Here is a 20,396-nt window from a genome sequence, read left to right as displayed (position 1 = left end):
TATATTTGGCATTCCTATTTACGGAAATAAAGGGTCAGCATGTAAATCTCTGCGTTTAATTTGCAATGGAAAAATAACAAATCTAAAACCAGCTGGGAAAGTAAAAACATCCAATTTTTGTGCATGGACACTTTCCACAATGGTCTTGGTCAGGGGTCTCCAAACTTTATAAACAAAGGGCCAGTTTACTGCCCTTCAAACTTTAGGGGGCCGGACTGTGGCCACTGGAAGTAGAAAACGTCAGTGGAAAAAAAACATTGCCCCATTGTTGATGTCAGTGGAAGGGATTGTGGCCAATCATTAGTTTCATTGGGAGAAATTGTGGCCCATTGTTGGTGTCGGTGGGAGGAACAGTGCCCCATCATTGGTATCATTAGTCCCATTGTTGGTGTCAGTGGTGGCATTTATGCCTCATTGTTGCCATCTGTGGATGAAATAGTACCCCGAAGGCCAGATAAAAGCAAGCAAAGGGCCGCATCTGGCCCCTGGCCCACAATTTGGAGACCAATAGTCTTGGTGTAAGTGGCTGTCTCAGTGTGTATGACAGAGAAGAGCTTCTTTCACACTGGTCCAGCCTGATGAATTAACAAATGTGTGCTATGTTGCGCATCAACATGCAATACATAAGTCAGCCCATTGTTCTGAATGGACTGCCAACACACCACAATGGACCAAAATCAAACTTGCGTCTTTTTTTCAGACGCAGTCCATCACAACACATGCGTTCTGTGAGCTGCAAAGCATGTGCACCTGAGTTGCTTCACCGTAGTGTGTTGGAGTGCCATTGATAACTGGGTTGTTGACATCTTAGAGGAGTGGCCCTTCCTTTATTTTTAATCTTAGCTAGTTAGATTGAGATTCAATGGTTCAGTATTTCCTGACTGATATGAATATACAGTATGTTTGAATCCAGCTCCCCATTCGTCTTGATTTGAGATAATAATGACTGTTTGGAAGGCTCGTATCATATGGGAATCCTCTCCCTTTCGGTTGTTTCCTATTTTGCCACCCCACAGCCTGGACAGATGTGACGGCCCTTTTTCCACTCCCTGTACTTGTAAGTATATGGTGGTAGTTTCTTTGTTTTTGTTTTGTTTTTGTTTTCATCTCTCCAGTATTTTGCCCTCCTCTTGCTCGAGAGATTATTCTTTTTTGGGGTTTAGTAAAATGGAATGGTAATAATATATACCTATACATTATTCTAATGTTACTCTTTTGAATTCTTAGAATCAACATATGCTTTCTTGAGAAATATGTCATATGTGAACATGAAGTCCTGAAGAAGCAGCTTTTGACTGTGAAACACGTTGACAGTGTAACTTATGACATTAAAGCAGAGTTCCGCCTGCAAAAAAATTTTAAAGTCAGCAGCTACAAATACTGCAGCTGCTGACTTTTAAAATAAGGATACTTACCTGTCCTGGGCACCCGCGATGTCCTTGCGGCTTCACAGCCTGTTTCCCTACTGCACATGTGCGAGTCGCGCTGCGCCAGCGGTGGGACGGAGGAGGGGTCGGACATGGTGTAGATCGCCGACAATTCAGCGGCGATCTTTCACCAGAAGTGGGATCAAATACCTGTATTACACAGGTATCTGCTCCTCCCTCCCCCCTGAAAGGTGCCAAATGTGACACTGGAGCAGGGAAGGAACTGGATAAGCGGAAGTTCCATTTTTGGGTGGAACTCCACTTTAAAATGTTGATTATATTGATTGTAAACCCTCCTGGTTGTTTTTTTTTTTCTCTTAGAGGTGCACCGAATGGAAATTTTGGTGCCGAAACCGAGAATTCATGATGTATTTTTACTTAATATGATGAATTTAAATAAATATGAATTTATTGTCGGCCATTATCGGCACCTTTAGCGCAAGAAAAGCTAAAAAAAAATGCATCCCTTTAAATACTCTGTTAAGCACTGCGCAAACTGTTGACGTTCTATAAAACCTGTATAATAATAATAATTCTATAATAAGTCTATGTATGTCTTCACACTAGTCCGTTGCGCTTCCATTGTGGTGTTAATCTTGCTGCATTTTTGAACTGTTAAAAAAACCCGCACTAAAAACACACCTCACTGTTGAAATGCATTAAAACGTAGAAAGAACACATCAACGCACCCGTGTTACGTTTTTGAGTCACATGACCTATGAAAAACACACCATAAGCACAATAAAATCATGGTAAAATTGCAGCAAAATCATTTTCGGTGCCATTATTTGTCCCTGATTTGGAGCAATGTCCCTCTGTCCCTCATTCCTCCTCATTTGTCCCTCATTTTGGTCTATATAGTTGTATATAAAATGCACTTTTTATCTTTCAAAAAGTGTTTCCCACTGCTAAACCTTTCATCCAATTTCTAAATTGCTGCATTTGTACATTTTTTAAAGCCAATATAAAGAAATAGTAGTGGTAAAAAAGCACTTGTGGATTTAATTCTCCTTTAAGAGGGTGTGGCAGGGGGCGTGTCCTATGCCTACATACAATTGCTAGTAGGTGTCCCTCATTCCCATCTCAAAATGTTGGGAGGTATGCAAGTGCCGTGATGTCACCTCATCTGTAGCCCATTGTTTATTTCTCCCAGCGCCATACCTAAAGGGCTGCATCTCCGTACAGACCCGGGGATGGAGGAAAAGTCTTCAGGAGCCTGTGCATTGCACCTGCTATCCACTGATCACAGTTCCAATACTTTACAGACTGCTATGCAAACATTAATAAATGCCCATTTTTTCTTTTTTTTTTTTTTTTTTTTCAATATGGAGGGATTTGTTTGCTTCTTCCAGGTCCGTAACTGATGGTCTGTACATCTGTACAGGCTAGAAGGAGCCTGTGCATTGCCCCAGCAATCCGCTGATTGCAGCTCCAACGCTTTGCAGTTCCTATGTAAGAATTAATAAATGCGCACCTTTTCATTTTTCAATATGAGGGGACTTATAGTTTTTTCACAATAGGAGGATTATGCCTTTAAAAATAAAATAAATTTCTGATCATCCAAAGGGGGCCGCTCAGAACGACTGTCTGTGTCTACATTAGTGCGATGCCAAATGTCTGAGTAAAACTGCAGACAGCGAAGATAGGCAAACGCCAAAATAAAAAAATAAAAAACGTGCTGAATTAAACTACAATGTAGGTGATAAGTCACCTGGCATCATGTCTGCATCTGGACTTTTAGAAATAGATAGGAAAACAGGCGGGCTTGGACGAGCCAGTTGCTTGTTATCTGCTCTCAGATTCTCGCAGTCTGGCCGTGTGGGTTGCTGCACCTTTGGCCCGTCTTCTGGTGTGACTCACCCCTGCAAATGATGCCCGGAATGCATATTGTCTATTGCGTAATTTCTGTCTCACTTCAATCTGTCAAATTCTACAATTACAGCTTCTATGTCATTTTAATGACAGCTGAAAAACGGGGCTTTGGACCAGAGGTAACCAAAACAATTACTTTGTTTGGCTGCATTGAGATGAAAAAAAAAAAAATCCTTATGCGTTTAAATAATCATTTTATTTCACAAGACAAATGGCAAACATGAATAAGTACTGCTAGGAAATGCATTACTTTGACAGGAGACTCATGCCAGCTGCCTGGAACACGGCACACGCATTGGCAAGAGGAGCAGCATAGAGAGGAAACTCTTAAAGTCTATTTAAACACATACACAGTGTCTACCACCTTTCCAGAATACAGTGGCCCTCTGATGCACTGAGGACCAGACATGAAATTTGGAAAGATGTCCGCCGGCGTCTAATAAACAAGAACACATAAAACTGGTAATTTAAGAGTAATCCGGCCGTAATTTCGAAATAAGTATGAAAACAACAACATAGAAATCAGTTAAAAGTGTTTATTACAGCAGAAGATTTTGTATACACCCAAGACAAACATGATCACTGGATTTAAAGCATATATACGGTCAAACCATTTGCTTTATTTTTGTGATAAAACCTCAACATTTTTTTTTTTTTTGCTTTCCCTGTCCCATTGAGGAGATTTCCTTTCTCCTCCTGTCCCGGATACACAGCAGGGAGTGGGAGGAAATCTGTAAAATATGAGAGGAATAGCCCTCTTAGATAGTTGTCACTGGAATAGGTGCCCCCTTGGAAGATTTACCGCCACCTCTTTTTTTGGTGACAACTGTAGAATTTTGAATTTCTCATCACTTTCTGTCTTAGGAACAATGCTCACCAGGGCTATTAGGGGGTGAATTTACCCAATGGGGTCACAGACAGCAATAAAAACCTTAAACATACCATAAGATGAGAGCATCAAACCAACGGGTCCAATGTTTTTAATGGTAAAGTTGATTCATACAGAAAAAAGCCAACGTGTTTTAGGGGCCAAACACACCACCCCTTCTTCAGGGGTTAGAGATCTGGACTGGATACAATACTAGGATAAGAAATACCAAATAGATTTGTATTGTATTTTTGTCAGGGCCTGAACTTGAACCTGGGACCTTTGCTGTATTTGGCAAAGACTTTTCACACTGAGCTACCTGAGATGCTGAACAGCACTCTCTCTGATCCATTGGACAACCCTGCCTTGTGACTTAACCGAACCTTGAACTCTTTGCTCCTCCCATGAACTTCCTGATTTAAGCCATGTCTCTGCACTTCCTGTTTGCCAGATTATAGTGCTCTTTTCAGCCAGTATCTTTCTCTCATCTTTCCTGCTGCCAATCATATTTTTCTACCACTGGTTTTACGTCCCTTGGCTTGTTTCTTAGCTATGCCCCTGCCTGATTCCAACCTGCTTATTACTGACCTTTGGTTTGTTTACTGGCTACGCTTCTGTTTGATCCTTACCTGCTTATCCGCTACTGGACAATGGCTTGCTCACCTTCTGGTGGGGTGACCCTGAGGACTGCAACCTGGTACTAACACGCAAAAATCCATCTCCATCATCAGGAACTTTGGTGAAATACTTCATACCTCAGGTGAATCCTGAATCCTAAACCCCATTTGTTGTTGTGTTTTGGTAATGAAAACCTGATTGGGTTCAAACCCTTCACTATTCTATTGATAACAAAAAAAATATGTCTATATACTGTATGTACGACCTTGCACAAAACATTACTTAGTTTTTCAAGTTTTCATCTAGATTTCATCCATTTTCTACACCTAGCCACCTACACCCCTCTTCTGAATGGACCGCTATTAGACCCCTTTTAAAAAGCATGCTAGTGTGTTCACTGGTTAAAGCCTCACTTTCTTTCTCAGCCAACTGAAGCCTTGCTTACAGAGGCTGTAGCATAAGAGCAAGGCTGCATAGTGATCACGTGACTAAAGTCATACCCAGAGGCCTAAATAATTTTTTTTACACTTGATTTTATAAAATATAAATTGACACCTTTGTCTGACTTCTCCATGGTCTCCTGCAGTATTAGAGCGCATTTCCCAGTCTCCCAAATGGCAGCCGAGGGGCTGAAAGACGTGGGAATGCAATTTTACTGCTGGAGTAAATCTTCATGGTAAATATACGAGTTCTAGCTGTCAGATTCAACACCATGGAGAATGAAGAAAGGAAAAGAGCGCCACAAGATGGTCAAGAGTCCAGTAGGTCTTTATTGTGCAATAAAGACTTACGGGACTCATACCAGTCTTGTGGTGCTCTCATCCTTTCTACATTCTTCAGACAGCTCTGAGGACCCCTAGGGATTCCCCAGTTGACAGAGTGCTGTTTCTTGTATTTGGATTTAAAGTCCTACCCCTTTTCAGTTGCTGGGGCCAGGAACTACAGTTCCTGTAGCTTTAACACCATGTCTATGGACAAATTGTTTGGCATTGGACAACTCAAGTCATATCAAGAGACGTGAATCCTCAATGATAAAGAGAAAGGGTTCCAAAAGTACCACAAAACTGGCATGATTTCAGTAGGTTTTTTTGTGCACAATATGGCACTCTCATCCTTTATACATTCTCTAGACCACTCGAAGGACCCCTTGGGATACCTCAACGTAGATCTAAAACCCTATCTCAATTCCTGGGACTAAAGCTCTACCAACATGGTTACTATAAGGTCATGACCATGTCTACAGACAAATGGTTAGAGATTGGACATCTCATACCTCAAGAAATGTCAATCCTAAGTGGTATAGACATGGATTCCAAAGAAAAGCATCTTATGTCAATAATTTCTTAACTGAAAATTATAGTGAAATCCTTACTAAACTGACAACTATTGTATCATCTTGGTGTCAGCAACCAATGGGAACTGTTCTGACCCTGTCAGATAGCCAGTGTTTCTTCAAGCACTGCTCATCTGATACATGGTAGACCTGGAACCATAAGCTTTAAAGATTCGCAATACTCCAGATTTACTCACAGAAACAATCCAGCAAAAAAACAAAAACTGTTTCTGCTTTTTTTTACCCTATTTTTCTTTACCAGTGCATATGTTTTATGTTGGTATTCCCATGTTTTCTCATCTGCAACTGAGGATGATACTTCAAGGACTATTGCAAATATTGTTGACTATTTTTCTAAAAAGGAACTTCTTTATGTAACTTCCCACTTTCCTATTTACTTTCAAATTGAGGCTTAGTAAAGTAAACCTTCTAAGCTAGCTCACCGGACCTGTCTGCCTCCCAAGAGTTTTCCCCAAATATCTAACAAACTTTTCACATCTTCTAATACTGCTGCTTGGAGCAAACACAGATTTGCAACATTAGGCAGACGGTATGCGTTCAGCTAACAAACTCTGAAGTCTTCCTTGTCTCTGTCCCCTTGAATTTGACAGTGATGCCTTTTTACTACCATCCTATCTGACTTCTTTCCAGAATATGACAGTAATCCACTGCTGATTTTCCTGCTTATTTTTCCAGCTGCAATCACCTTAATTAAGAGGAATCAAAGGCACTTTTTTTAACATGAATTACCTGGCTAGAGTAAGAACACATACAGAAAATGGGGGTTGCATTTTTCAGAGACGTCTTTTATCTGACCAGTGAAACACGTGTTCAAAAACCCATTTGGGGTTTTAACACAGAGATGCCGAATGCAGAAGCAGATCCAGGGCATTTGTGGCTTCAGGCCGTGTTCCAATTTGCTTGGCAACTTTCCCTCTACAGTGAATGAGGTCTAAAAGGAGAGCAACTACTAAAGTGAATGTAAAACCTAGCAATAAAGTCTTATTTACTCCCTTTTGGGTTGTTCAAAATTTCATTGGAAGTGTTTTGATATGTCTATTCGATAAGCACAAAAATGACCAATTGATCCTGCTAGATATCTTGTGACCTGATTACTTCCAGTGCTGCATTATTCCCAGCTATCTCTGTGGACTAAAGCTGGCCATACATGGATTGAAATTTGGCTGGTTTAGCAGGGACTGACCGAATTTCCACCCCTGCATGAGCAGGGAGGTTGTACAGAAGTCGATATACCAATCATCTTCTGTACAACCACCCTGCTTGATCAGTGCTGCCGGCTATAGCCTGCGATGCTGATTAGGGTATTCTCACGGCAGGGAATTCTCCCCATGGTCAGAATACATACACTCATCAGGGTGGATTTCCTCATTCATCAAATTTTGTGCATGCTAGTTGAATTGTAAAAATAAATTACTCATCTATGGGCTGTCTTAGCAAAGGATTAGGATGATTGAGTGTTGTCACCCTAGGACAGGACTTGTCTGTCGGGCAGGATTACCAGGTGAAAAGAAAGCATAAAAGCCTAAAAAAATAAAAAAGATAACTATAGCCACTACATCTAAGGACTAATAAACTTCAAAATATTACATTTTTGTTCTTGGGGTGGATATGATTTAATGAGATGGCCAATATACAGTATCGTCAGAGGATGAACACTTCACTTAGCATTTGTATGTTCTGAACCAATCGGCTCCAATTACTCTTTCTGTCCCTGGATCAGGCAGGCATGCTATTACATACTGTATGTTTTGTTTGTACAATAACCTAGTAAAAGGGAAATTTGTAAAAAAAAAAAAAAAAATACCTATATATTGTTTATACTTTGGCTACACAACTGCACAGGCAGTAATTCCAAATGTGCCATGCTAAAAAATATAATAACACCTGAATAAATATAATATCTGTGATTATTTGTATAAAAACAGCATGTGAAGTGGCAAGAATAAAAGTCCCACGAAATGTGTGAGTGACACAAACAGTCCCAAATAGTGTAAACACAACTGGATAAAAAGTTTTGATCCACACTGTTGATTAGTGCTGAAGACACAACGGCACCTCTCGTGATCCACCACCTGGTGCGCAATAAGACCATTAGAGCCGGTTCACACGGGGGCGACTTGTCAGGCGACCTAGCCGCCTGACAATTCGCCTCCCGTTCTGAACAATGGAACCGTTCTAATTGCGTCGCTCCAACTTAGAAGAAAGGTTCCTGTACTACTTTGGGGGCGACTTGCATAGACTTCTATACAGAAGTCGTCTTGCAAGTCGCCGCGGCAGTCGTGTGCAGGTCGCCTCGGTGAGGCGACCTGCAAGTCGTGCCGCTTCTAATGTGAACCGGCGCTTACCAGAGCATATGGACTCTCTAAAATAAAAAAAAAGAGTCAAATGTGCTTGTGTATCCTTATAGTCCTCTGCTCAGAATCATAAGCCTCCAATGGGAGTCCCATTGATGTGATATCAATAGACAGCCAATATGGAATCATGTTGAAGGAAAAAGCCAAAGAAGCCACAGTGTAAAACTGCATTTAAAGAATTTATTTTAAAAAGCCTCTATGTACAATATAACAGAATGATAAGCGCTCATCTATGAAAGACGATCCCGGGAATCAAACCAACTACTTCCTGGTTGTAGAGTGCTTGGTGACGTCATGAGCGATAGCTCTGGCCTACACGTTTCGTCACATCTGATGTCATCGGGGGCACAGTCAGTGTCTGACCATGTTGAAGGAACATTTGCACCTTATAAAAGATCATCTTTAGGTTGGATTCACACCTTTGCATTTTTGCTTAATGCATCTTCTGTTTAAACGTTTGGAGGTGCATTGATGTAAATGTTCATGCATATTCAATGATCTCAGTGGTAAGCATATCAGAAAATTGCATAAGTGTCAATCCAGCCTTAAGGCTGTTCAAACTAGCCAGTCTGCTGAGGTGCATTAAATGCACACATGTTAACACATACATGCATTTTTTTAATGTATCGTTTTACACAGTTATGCCGTGTACACACGGGAGGACTTTTCGACCGAACTTGTCCGCCGGAACAAATCCGTCGGACAATCCAACAGTGTGTGGGCTTCATCGGACTTCCGACGGACATTTTCGGTCGAAAATCAGACAGACTTTAGATTTGAAACATGTTTCAAATCTTCCCGCCGAAACCAGTTGCTATCGGGAAAACCGTTTGTCTGTATGCTGGTCCGACGGACCACATGCGATGCAAGGGCAGCTTTAGCACCTGCCCGCGAGAATGTTTCCAGCGCGATCCTATCGCGCTGGTTCTCGGCGACAGGGTACTGTACATCTCGAACTCGCTGCAATAGGAAAAACACATTTTCCTATTGCAGTGAGAGCGAGAAAGAAGCGACAATGTCCCTTAGGTCTGGTATGAATTTTAAGGGGAACCCCCTATGCCGAAAAAAACGGCGTGGGTGTCCCCCCAAAATCCATACCAGACCCTTATCCGCAGCCCGGCTGGTCAGGAGGGGGGTTGGGGACGAGAGAGCGCCCCCCCCCCCTGAACCGTACCACGTGCCACCTGGGGGAAAAAGAAGAGGCCAGAGAGCAGGAGAAGAAGCAGGAGAGAGCAGAGAAGTCGGAAGAAGACCCCCGGAGCTGCCTAATTACTTTAAAAACCTGTCTAGTGTGTTTTTTTATTGACACTTTTTTCCCCCAGGTGAATTGGTAGGGGTACGGTTGTACCCCATACTCATTCATATAGGGCGGGGGCCGGGATCTGGGGGGCCCCCTTATGAAAGGGGGCTCCCGGATTCCAATAAGCCCCCCCGCCTGCAGACCCCGACAACCAACGGCCAGGGTTGTCGGGAAGGGGCCCTTGTCCTCATCAACATGGGGACAAGGTGCTTTGGGGTGGGGGGGCCGCAGGGTGCCCCCCTTCCCTAAGGCACCTACCCCCCATCTTGAGGGCATGCGGCCTGGTACAGTTGAGGAGGGGGGGGCGCTCGCTCATCCCCACCCCCCTTCCTGACCCGCCAGGCTGTGTGCTCGGATAAGGGTCTGGTATGGATTTTGGGGGGACCCCCATGCCTTTTTTCAGCATAGGGGGTTCCCCTTAAAATCCATACCAGACCTAAGGGCCTGGAATGCTCTTGAAGGGGAACCCATGCTGTTTTTTTTATTTAAAATTTGGCGTGGAGTTCCCCCTCAAGATTCATACCAAACACAGTGCCTGGTATTGGCGGGGATCCAAGTTGGATCCCCACACCAGTGTGAACCCGGCCTTAATGTCAGCAATGCTTGTGACTCATTGGGAAAGGAAAAAATATTTTTCCTTTCCCGATGAGCAAGCCAGCTCGGCGCTGGCTCCCGCGACGGGGCTCGCAAGGTGTCAATCTCGCCGGTAAAAGCGGTGAGATTGACTTCCTTTTCTAGTCCTGTCGTACGTCATCACATTTAAAATGAACGGACTTTAGAACGGACTTTAGTCCGTTTGTGCGTGGGCAAGTCCGTTCGTTCGGAAGTCCGTCGTAAAGACTGTCAGACGTTTGATGCTGAAAAGTCCGCCCGTGTATACACGGCATAACACACATCACAGGCAAGCATGAGAATAATCACATCAACCAGTACAAATCAATTTGATTTAACACTCACTCTACCATTTTCATAAGACCAACCATCTTCTACAATAAGAGCCCTGTGTTCAGTAAGCAGTATTACAAAACACAAAAGTGTTGATCACCAAGTTTGAATTGTGTACTTTTTACATAACTGTGTAAACAATACCTGTGCAAAAATAACCCACAAAAAAAGGGCTCAAGTACATCATCGATCTATCTACAAATTCATTTAGAGCTGTGAACAAACAACTAATTATCAATGATAATGTCATATTCAAATTTTTTGCTAACCAATAATTCCCACTTTATTATATTTTAACATTTTTTGCATTTTAAAATCCTTTATGCATTTATGCACACCATAAATGCATAAAGGCCACCATACAGATCCCAGAAAAACAGCTAAAGGGAAAGAATAGTATAAACACAAATTTGTAGTTATTGTTGTATTATTTTGTTCATCTTATGATTTTTATATGCAGTTTAGATTTTTACATGCTTGTTCTTGCAATGTTTTCTTATTGCATTAAATATAAAGAATTCTATATTAGCCACTTTAACAGTTAAAGTGATATCAAGCCCTTTTTTATTTTTTTTTTTGCACTAATTCAGATGTTGGTGGTGACATTTAGATTGTTTGTTTGGCTTATTCTAAAGCGTAGTTATTTCTCTCTTCTAATTTCACCCGATCCCCGACCACTAGTCTTGTTTTTCTTTGTAAGGGTGGCTCACGGACTTGCTATGGATCCCTGCTAAAGCCACCCTTATGTGCATGCTCACGGAATACCTGCCACTGCTGCCTGTACACGTCCAGTGGAATAGAAAAAAATGTCATGATGCTGGTGCACATGTGCATTGTCAATAGGTATGATGGAACATGTGGTCCCATGAATGGTAAGATATTTTTTATAACATTCAAAGTGCATTGCTCTTTGGCCACAAGGTCAGTGAACTGGATGCTACAAAAGTTAAGAGAAGAAAATGCAAGTGTTTTATTGCCTTTTATTATCCAGTGATTAAAATGTATGTCAAGAGGGATTTATCTGTGATAAAAAGCATTTTGGTACTACAAAAAAATTAACCACATAGGGGTTGCGTGGTTTTCAATGAGGTGACCCAAAGACTTGTATTATGAGAAGGAACAGTAAAGCACAGCTATTGTGCAGCACTACAAAGGAGATACTGAGCCTGTGTATGTCATGAAAATATGGCTGCCCCCATGTACATAAGTAATTATAAATGCAACCTAGAAAGAAGGTTTTAAAAATATTTATTTATTGATAAGAATATTTCAAGCTGATATATATCTATTAAAAAAAACACATGGTAAAAACAATATATTTCCATGAAGAATTTGGCTTATGCAACTTGTATGAGTTTTTGCTGCATTTATCCTTTGTTACACCATGCTAAAAAATATGAGACCTGGTGTCTAGAATTGGTATATTTCCTGTCACATAATAGATAATTAAAATAATCTAGAAACACTTGTAAATATTTAAAAGCAGACTAAAAGGTATTATTGGTCAAAGTTGACAAGATAGCAAAGCCTCCATAACAATGAGCTTTTCAGCTGTCAGTGCAAAACCTCTCCTGCAATTCAGACCACTGCTTGTCTATGACTACCAATGAATCATTAGTGCTCCTGAGGTTGACAACAGCTGCGAAGTAACAGGTTGTAAGTCCCTGAAATAACACATAAACACTTGAAGACCAAAACAAAAACCATAATATTGCTGACCCAAAAAGCAACTGGCATTCAACAGAGCATAGATCAGGCTATAGAACGGTTAATGGCATTGAAGAAAGTTAATTCATTGGCGATCACTTAAATCACTTTTAAATGTCTGGCCATGCAAAAAAGTAAAAAAAAACAAAACAGAAAATAAATAAATAAATTTCCATGCAAATTAGAACACAGATACATTAAAGCTGATTGTAACTGTATTCATGCAACAACTTAGCTGATGTTTTTTTTATTTGCAAATAAAAAAATTATCAATAGACAGCTGTGTAGGTATGTTAAAGGGAATCTATAGACTTTTTAAAGATTGGAGCCTCATTCACATGGATGCAGGTACCTAACTGTACACCTGTGTGAAGGGCAGTTTTTGTCTGTACGGGATGCACAGTATTTCATCCATGTGCGCCCAGTCCTATTCATGATTATTGGGACGCAGCTGTCATTTAGTATGTCTGGCATCAGAGATGAGCTCGGTGTCATCTGAAGACATTTTTATTTGAACATCAAAATTGCACTACTTTTTTATTCCAATCAGCTGCGGGCCGGTCATTCCTGACCCAGTAGCACACATAAACAAAGGGGCGGGATGCTGGTGACATCAGCGCCCTTATATGGACACATTGTCATTGACACGGAGATGCTTCTGAGATTAATCAGAATTTATTGACAGGTACATCTGGCAGCCAACAACAAAAGCCATTCTATGGGTGACGTTGTCAGCTGTGTCTTCTGCAGAGCTTCCGCTGCTGGAGACCGGACCAGATCGACTTCAAAAAAGGTATGTATACTGATTTCTTGTTTACAGGGATAGATAGGTTAGTGTTAGATCGTGGATGTCTGCAGATGCAGGCATTTTAGTGTTAGGGTGGACTTCTACTTTAACCACCTCAATACTGGGCACTTACACCCCCTTCCTGCCCAAGCCATTTTTCAGCTTTCAGCGCTGTCACAATTTGAATGACAATTGTGCCGTCATGCTACACTGTAACCATGTGAAATTGTTATCATTTTCTTCACACAAATAAAGCTTTCTTTTGGTGGTATTTAATCACTCCTGGGTTTTTTATTTTTTCCTAAAAAAAAATTTTGCAAAAAAAAAAAGTTTTTCTTAGTTTATGTCAGTAAATTTTGTAAATAAGTAATTTGTCTCCTTCACTGATAGGCGCTGATGAGGCAGCACTGATGGGCACTGATGAGGAGGCACAACTATGCCGCACTTATGGGCACTGATAGGTGGCACTGATATGTGGCACTGATAAGCACTGATAAGCGGCACTGATGAGTGGCACTGGTGGGAACTGAGCACAGATAGGCAGCACTGGTGGGCACAGATAGGCGGCACTGGTGGGCACAGATGGGCAGCACAGATAGGCGGCACTGATGGGTGGCACTGATGGCCACTGATGGGCATTGATGGGTGGCATTGATTGGCAGCAGTGATGAGCATTGATGGGCATCACTGATAGCCAGTATTGACTGGCATCACTAATGGCCACTGATTGCTGGCACTTGTGGGCACTGATTGCTGGCACTTGTCTGCGCAGATTGGTGGCAATTTTGGGCACTGGTTGGCACTGATTGCTGGCACTGGTGGGCATACATTGCTGGCATACATTGCTAGCTAATTGTAATCAGGGCACTGATGATCAGTGCCCTGATTACATCCCTAGATGTCCTCTGTGAGGAGATGCCACTGATCGGCTCTCCTCTTCTCAGACTCTGTCAGTGTGAGGCGAGGAGCACCGATTACTGGCATCTCCATATTTTCATGTGACCATCTGTGATTGGACACAGCTGATCTGGGTCATGCCGTGTCCTAGCAACACGGCACGGCTGAGAGCAATCGTTCTGGGAGGCCGTCATATGACATCCACCCAGAACGAGAGCCGCACCGACCAGTTGTCATTTGATGGTGGGCGGACGACAAGTGGTTAAATCAATTTTTTACTGACAAAAATGGGAGTGAGTATGTACTACTCACAAAGTGATCATTGAGCTCCACCTGTAATGGCAAATTTTTCTTCTCTTTTTTTTTTTTTTTTTTTTTAACACCATAATTGCCATTTTACCCTACTATTGCAACTATCACAAAAACTCCCCCAAAACATCATCTTTTTTTTTTTCAGAGTAAACAAATAATTGGATGCAGAAAAGGAGCCAGGATGCAATACTCTTCCAGATGAAGAGAATCCTACTAAGATTTCAGAGAGACAAAACATCCTGAGCCAACTACCATTTTATATGCCATGGCACGCTTCCCTAAGAAATGCTCATTGGTAATAGGATATTTATCTGTCTGTATTTTTTGAGCAGTTCATGAAACGTATAAAGTCTGTTCATCTGGAGGAATTAGAGGATCCAAGAATCCCCTGTGACTACTATGGTCTATCTAGGGACAGATATGGGGCATCTGGGGTTAAAGAGCGCATTGCGTGCAACCAGATCCCTGGATACAACAGCTGGGACGGGTTCCTCACTCTGACCCCCTGATCTCTGAGGATCTGACTTATTAAGTGCCCCTCACTTAGTGTTAATTAAGTGCCACTCAAAGGCATTATTGGAAAAACAAACAGTTAGAGGATACGGCTGTGAAAAACTGTTATCTATGGTAAGGTCTTTGAAGCAGAGATGCATGCTGTTTTGGGCGAGTTTCACCATCATAGTCTCTGAGAGACATAAAAAATCAGCATGGGTCTCAACCCGCATGTGCCCATTGAAAAATGAAATCATTTTTGGTGGAATTGGCCTTTAAATTAGGAAACATAAACAATACCAGTAAACTAAGCATACATTAATCAAGTACTGTATTACTTTAATATGAGGTCATAATGTACATATATAAAACAATGTATACAAGGCCTCGTTTTTGTGTGCAGCAGCCCTTGACGTCCCTCTGAAAAGGGATTTGTGGTGGATGGCTGCAAATCTGGACGAGCCCCAACATAGCAAATTTATTACTCTTTTATGCTTTTATTAAAACCAACTTTATTTTATGGGCTCATGCACATGGCCAGGAAGGGGCTATACAGCATGGATGAGCATCCAGAACCTCTATAAAAACTTCCCTAGGACCCATAGCTGTCGTGTACAGCTGCCTATTAACAAGCAACTACAAGATGACACTATACATGGGTATGCACTGGTACTTGCATAAAGCATGTGCAGGGATGTTTCTCCTGAACTCAGACAGCTTGCACATGTTCATGTGCATTTTACACAAGTACTGGCCCATACCTGTATATAGACGCATCTAGTCATTTCTGTCAATAGGGGGCTGTACGCAACAGCTGTGGATCCCGGGGGTTCTGGACGCTCATGCATGCTGTATGCCCCCCCTGCAACAGTGTAAATGAGCCTATCACTCATTTGTAGAAATCATCACACAAAATGCATGCTCGCCCTGTGTATACAGCACAACCGATTGGGCCTGTTCACGGCAGAGCTTCACAAGTTTTATCATGCTTTTAACCACTTCAATACCGGGACTATTCTGGCATTCTCTCCAAAATGTAAAAATCATCATTTTGTTGCTAGAAAATTACTCAGAACCTCCAAACATTATATATGTTTTTTTTAGCAGACACCCTAGGGAATAAAATGGCGGTCATTGCAACTTTTTATCTTGCATGGTATTTGTGTAATAATTTTTCAAACGCCTTTTTTTTTATGGATTAAAAAATAACAAAACAGTAAAGTTAGCCCAATTTTTTTGTATAATGTGAAAGATGATGTTACGCCGAGTAAATAGATACCTAACATGTCACGCTTTAAAATTGCGCACACTCATGGAATGGCACCAAATTCGGTACTTAAAAATCTCCATAGGCGACGCTTTGAAAATTTTTACAGGTTACCAGTTTAGAGTTACAGAGGAGGCCTAGTGCTAGAATTGTTGCACACGCTCTAACGCTCACGGCGATGCCTCACATGTGTCGTTTGAACAGCGTTTACATATGTGGGCGGGATTACATGTGCGTTCGCTGCTGAACGCGAGCTCCTGGGGACATGGGCGTTTTAAATTTTTTTTATTTTTACACTTTTTAAAAAAAAATTTTTTTTTTTATCACTTTTATTCCTATTACAAGGAATGTAAACATCCCTTGTAATAGGAATCTATTGTGACAGTTCCTCTTGATGGAGAGATGCGGGACCCCACATCTCTCCTCCAGGCTGGAAAGCATGAAATCGAGAAAAAAAATTCACTGATCTCATGCTGACAGCCGCAATCGCGGCTTTATTTACTTCCGGGAACCGGGTGTGACGTCATAACGTTGCGCCTGGGCCTCCGTCGGTCATAGAGATGACTGGTGACCATCTGGTCACCGGAAATCTCTATCGTCTTCATGCGGCGCCGGACGATCCTTTCTCCGGGCACTCGATGGCGCGGGAGAGCCCTGAGAAGCATCGGATGGCGGTGGGAGGGACATCCCCTCCCGTCGCCTATAAGAACGACCAAGCAGCGGAACTGCCGCTATGATCATTCTTATCGTGCACAGAATCGCCAGCTGGAAAGAATGATATCTGAATGATGCCTGTAGCTGCCCAAGTCCAGCATTCGGCGTCCATAGATGCTGAATGCAGGACTCAGCCCCACTCCCGGCGGCCGCGTCATTGGATTTGATTGACAGCAGTGGGAGCCAATGGCTGCACTGCTATCAATCTATCCAATCATGAGAACCCCAGACAGAGAGACGGGGCATCCCCGTGGGACAAGTTCGAGGGTTCAGGTAAGTAAAACAGGGGGGCTGGGGGCCGGTCACTGCCAGGTGTTTTTTCACCTTAATGCATAGGATGCACTAAGGTGAAAAAACACTTACCTTTACAACCCCTTTAAGAAGTCCCTGACCCTTTCCAAAAAACGCATAGATGTGAACATGTCCCATAGGAAACCATGTTAAATGAACTGCAGTGCGTTTCTGCAAAATGCGCTAAAAAAACGCACAGGTGTGAACCAGGCCAAAGACACAGTTGGACAGACAATTCAGTCGGCTCCTGATGGTTCGATGAGTGTCGACCTTTGATTTTAGTGCATTATCCAAAATGGTTTTATTATTTAACTCCTAAAAAGTGTGATCAAAACATTGTACTAATAAAACGCACAACATCTATGTCCTCTATTGCCAAAAATGCAAAAACCTTCATAGGCAATCAAGCATATACAGTGGGGGTTATTTACGAAAGGCAAATCCACTTTGCACTATAAGTACACTTGGAAGTGCATCCACTGTAGATCCAAGGGGGACATGCAAGGAAAATAAAAAACAGCATTTTAGCTTGTGCATGATTGGATGATAAAATCAGCAGAGCTTCCCCTCAATTCAGATCTTCCCCTCAGAGTTAAAGCGACTGCAATTCCAAGCAATAAAATCTACAGTGGTCCCGGAAAACCTTCCACATTGGAAAAATACAAAATATCCAACTACATGCTTATTTAGAAGGAGCTGGTCAAAGGAAACGTGCTATAGTATAACAAACCACTACAAATATTGGAATGGAAATCCCATAGCATTGTTAGATGCAAGATCATTCTCACAACAGGCAAGTATCGGACCATTTGCCGTTATTGGTGAACAATCTGTTCTGTACGCCCAACTAAACCTTAACAATTCAAGTCACAACTTGAGATCTTCAATAATCTCCATCGCTGGGAAATCTGCAGCTGGGAGCCTTACATAAATTCTTGGATCGTGGGGATAACAAAAAAGAGATCCTTGCAATGTAATTCAATGAGATAGAAGGCAAAAGTGACGTTCGGGGAGAAGGGGGCTATTAAAAACAGCTGTGACTGGTGCTGGTAAACAGCGGAGAGAGCGATGGAGTAAGCTGCGAATTACATTGAACAGGATGCACAGGCGGTTTATATGAAACAGGTGAAACATGCACTGCAGGCAAACTGGATTTATGAAATCGTAAATGACGTTGGAACCAAGAAGTAACACTATTTATAGATTAATATCCAGTTTCACAATTACTTTATTGGGAGAAAGCGCTTAAAGGAGAACGCAGCCAGCATAGATGAGCTATTAGCTTGTAAATAAATAATCCAAAAAAAGAGCGTTCCCACTGGGATGTTATAGTGCGGTTTATGTGTATTGCGGTATACTGTAATTAAAATAAACTGCGCTAGGCCATTTAACAGCGTTTAATCACATGAAAGTAATAACAAACGTTGAGTACTTGTCAGATGTGTTGCAATACATCTTTGGCAGTCCTAAGCTGCAATGTGCTGAAGGAGGCTTCCAGCTTGTAGAACTACACCTCTCAGCATGTCCTGACATTTTCCCAAAACACCTACAGTAATCGATGATCCATCCTTATTACAAATGTCAGGGGTAAAGTGTGGTCTTTCAGCTCACGCCATCAGCTATTGACACTTTCAGGATGAACCAAGCAAGCAATATGCGACTTTGCCCCCCGGCTGTCATAGAACTACAAGTTGCAGCTTGACCTTCACCAAGATACTCAATACATTCAGGGCCAGTTCACACCACATGCGGTCCAGTACGTTTTTTTTTCTGCATCAAAAACGCATAGAAAGTAGGTTATATTGTTTTCAATGGCATAGTTCACACCAGTGCTTGCAGTTCCAGTGCGTTCCAGTGTGTTCCAGTGTGTTCCAGTTCCAGAAAAAAAAAGTAGAACATGCTGCATTTCCTGTACCGGACTGTACTGGAACGCTGTAAAAAGCATCAAAAACTCATGGGAATGCACCAAAAACGCACTGGAACACCCATGTTCTTATGTAAGGTTAAGGGGGAAAAAAAGGGGGGGGGGTTTACTGGACTGCATCAAAAACGCACCAAAAAACGCATCAAAAACACACTGGAACGCATCAAAAACTTGCATGCAAAAAAGTATCTGGAGCCCATCTGGACTGCGTTTCTATGGTGTGAACTGGCCCTAATAGTTTATAATTGCAAAAAAGTTAAACAACTATCAGGGACACTTAGGACCCATTCACATCACAAGGCTAGCATTAAAGCAAGTGCATTGGCATGCATTAACATGCGTTTTTGTACTGCATTGTTTTGGGGTTTTTTTTACATATGCTGTGATGCACTTTTACATGCATTGTGTTGCTTTTTTTTCATTTGAATAAAATCCCTGGTTTGCGTTCACACATTACATAAAAAAAGTAGCATGCTATACTTTTTCAAGGCAATGCAATGGTGTGAACAACCCTAATTTAAATTCATACTTTTTCTGTACGTTTTGGGCAGTGCATCCCAATGCATATGGTGTGAATGGACAATAATGCTGACGCTTATTCACTCAAGAAAAAAAAGAATATAAAGTGCAAACACAATGCAAAAAAAAACGAAATATTTTGTGACGTTAATCAGTACCGAAATTTAGGTGCACTTTCAAAATTCGAAGGCTTTTGCCAAATGCTAGAACTATCCTTACCAATGAGGGAGAGCATACAACTAAGTTTGTCGTCAAACGCATTTCTGATATTATATCATGTGCTTGTTCACACCACATTGAGCTGCGTTTTTCTGTACACATTTAAGCTGCTTTCACACTGCTCTGTTGCAAAAATGCATTAAAAAATGTTGGTGTGTTTTCTGGGTGCCTGTCTTCCAACATGCACCTGTGACACATGGACATGCGACTCAAAAAACAACCAAAAATGCAACCGTGGTGCGCTTTTGATGCTTTTTGCATTCATTTCAATGGGGAGCTGCGTTTTTGTTGCGGTTTTGAAAAGCGCAAAGATGCAGCATGCAGGATTTTTCAGGACACACCACAGTAGTGTGAAGAGTCCCATAGCATTTAAAGGGCAATGTTTTTCTTGCGTTTCTTTAGCAAGGTAAAAACGCAGGAAAAGTGTATCAGTGTGAAAGCAGCTTTATGGTGCCAATAGGGCACAAATGTTTTCTATACCTTGCTTACCGACTGATACCCTGGTACATATATTAGGTAGCGGCTGGAA

At 41.8% G+C, this 20,396-nt stretch overlaps 1 protein-coding gene across 6 annotated transcripts in view; it reads right to left on the bottom strand.

The window, feature by feature from the left end:
* TGFBR3 (transforming growth factor beta receptor 3) overlaps window positions 1–20,396 on the bottom strand; it is a 325,007-nt gene that overhangs the window by 303,634 nt on the left and 977 nt on the right. The window lies entirely within an intron of this gene.

Source organism: Aquarana catesbeiana, linkage group LG07 (genome assembly GCF_042186555.1).
Source record: "Aquarana catesbeiana isolate 2022-GZ linkage group LG07, ASM4218655v1, whole genome shotgun sequence".
Lineage (NCBI taxonomy): Eukaryota > Metazoa > Chordata > Amphibia > Anura > Ranidae > Aquarana > Aquarana catesbeiana.
The sequence above is the reverse complement of the archived record's forward strand: the minus strand, read 5'-3'. Positions and strand labels throughout refer to the sequence as shown.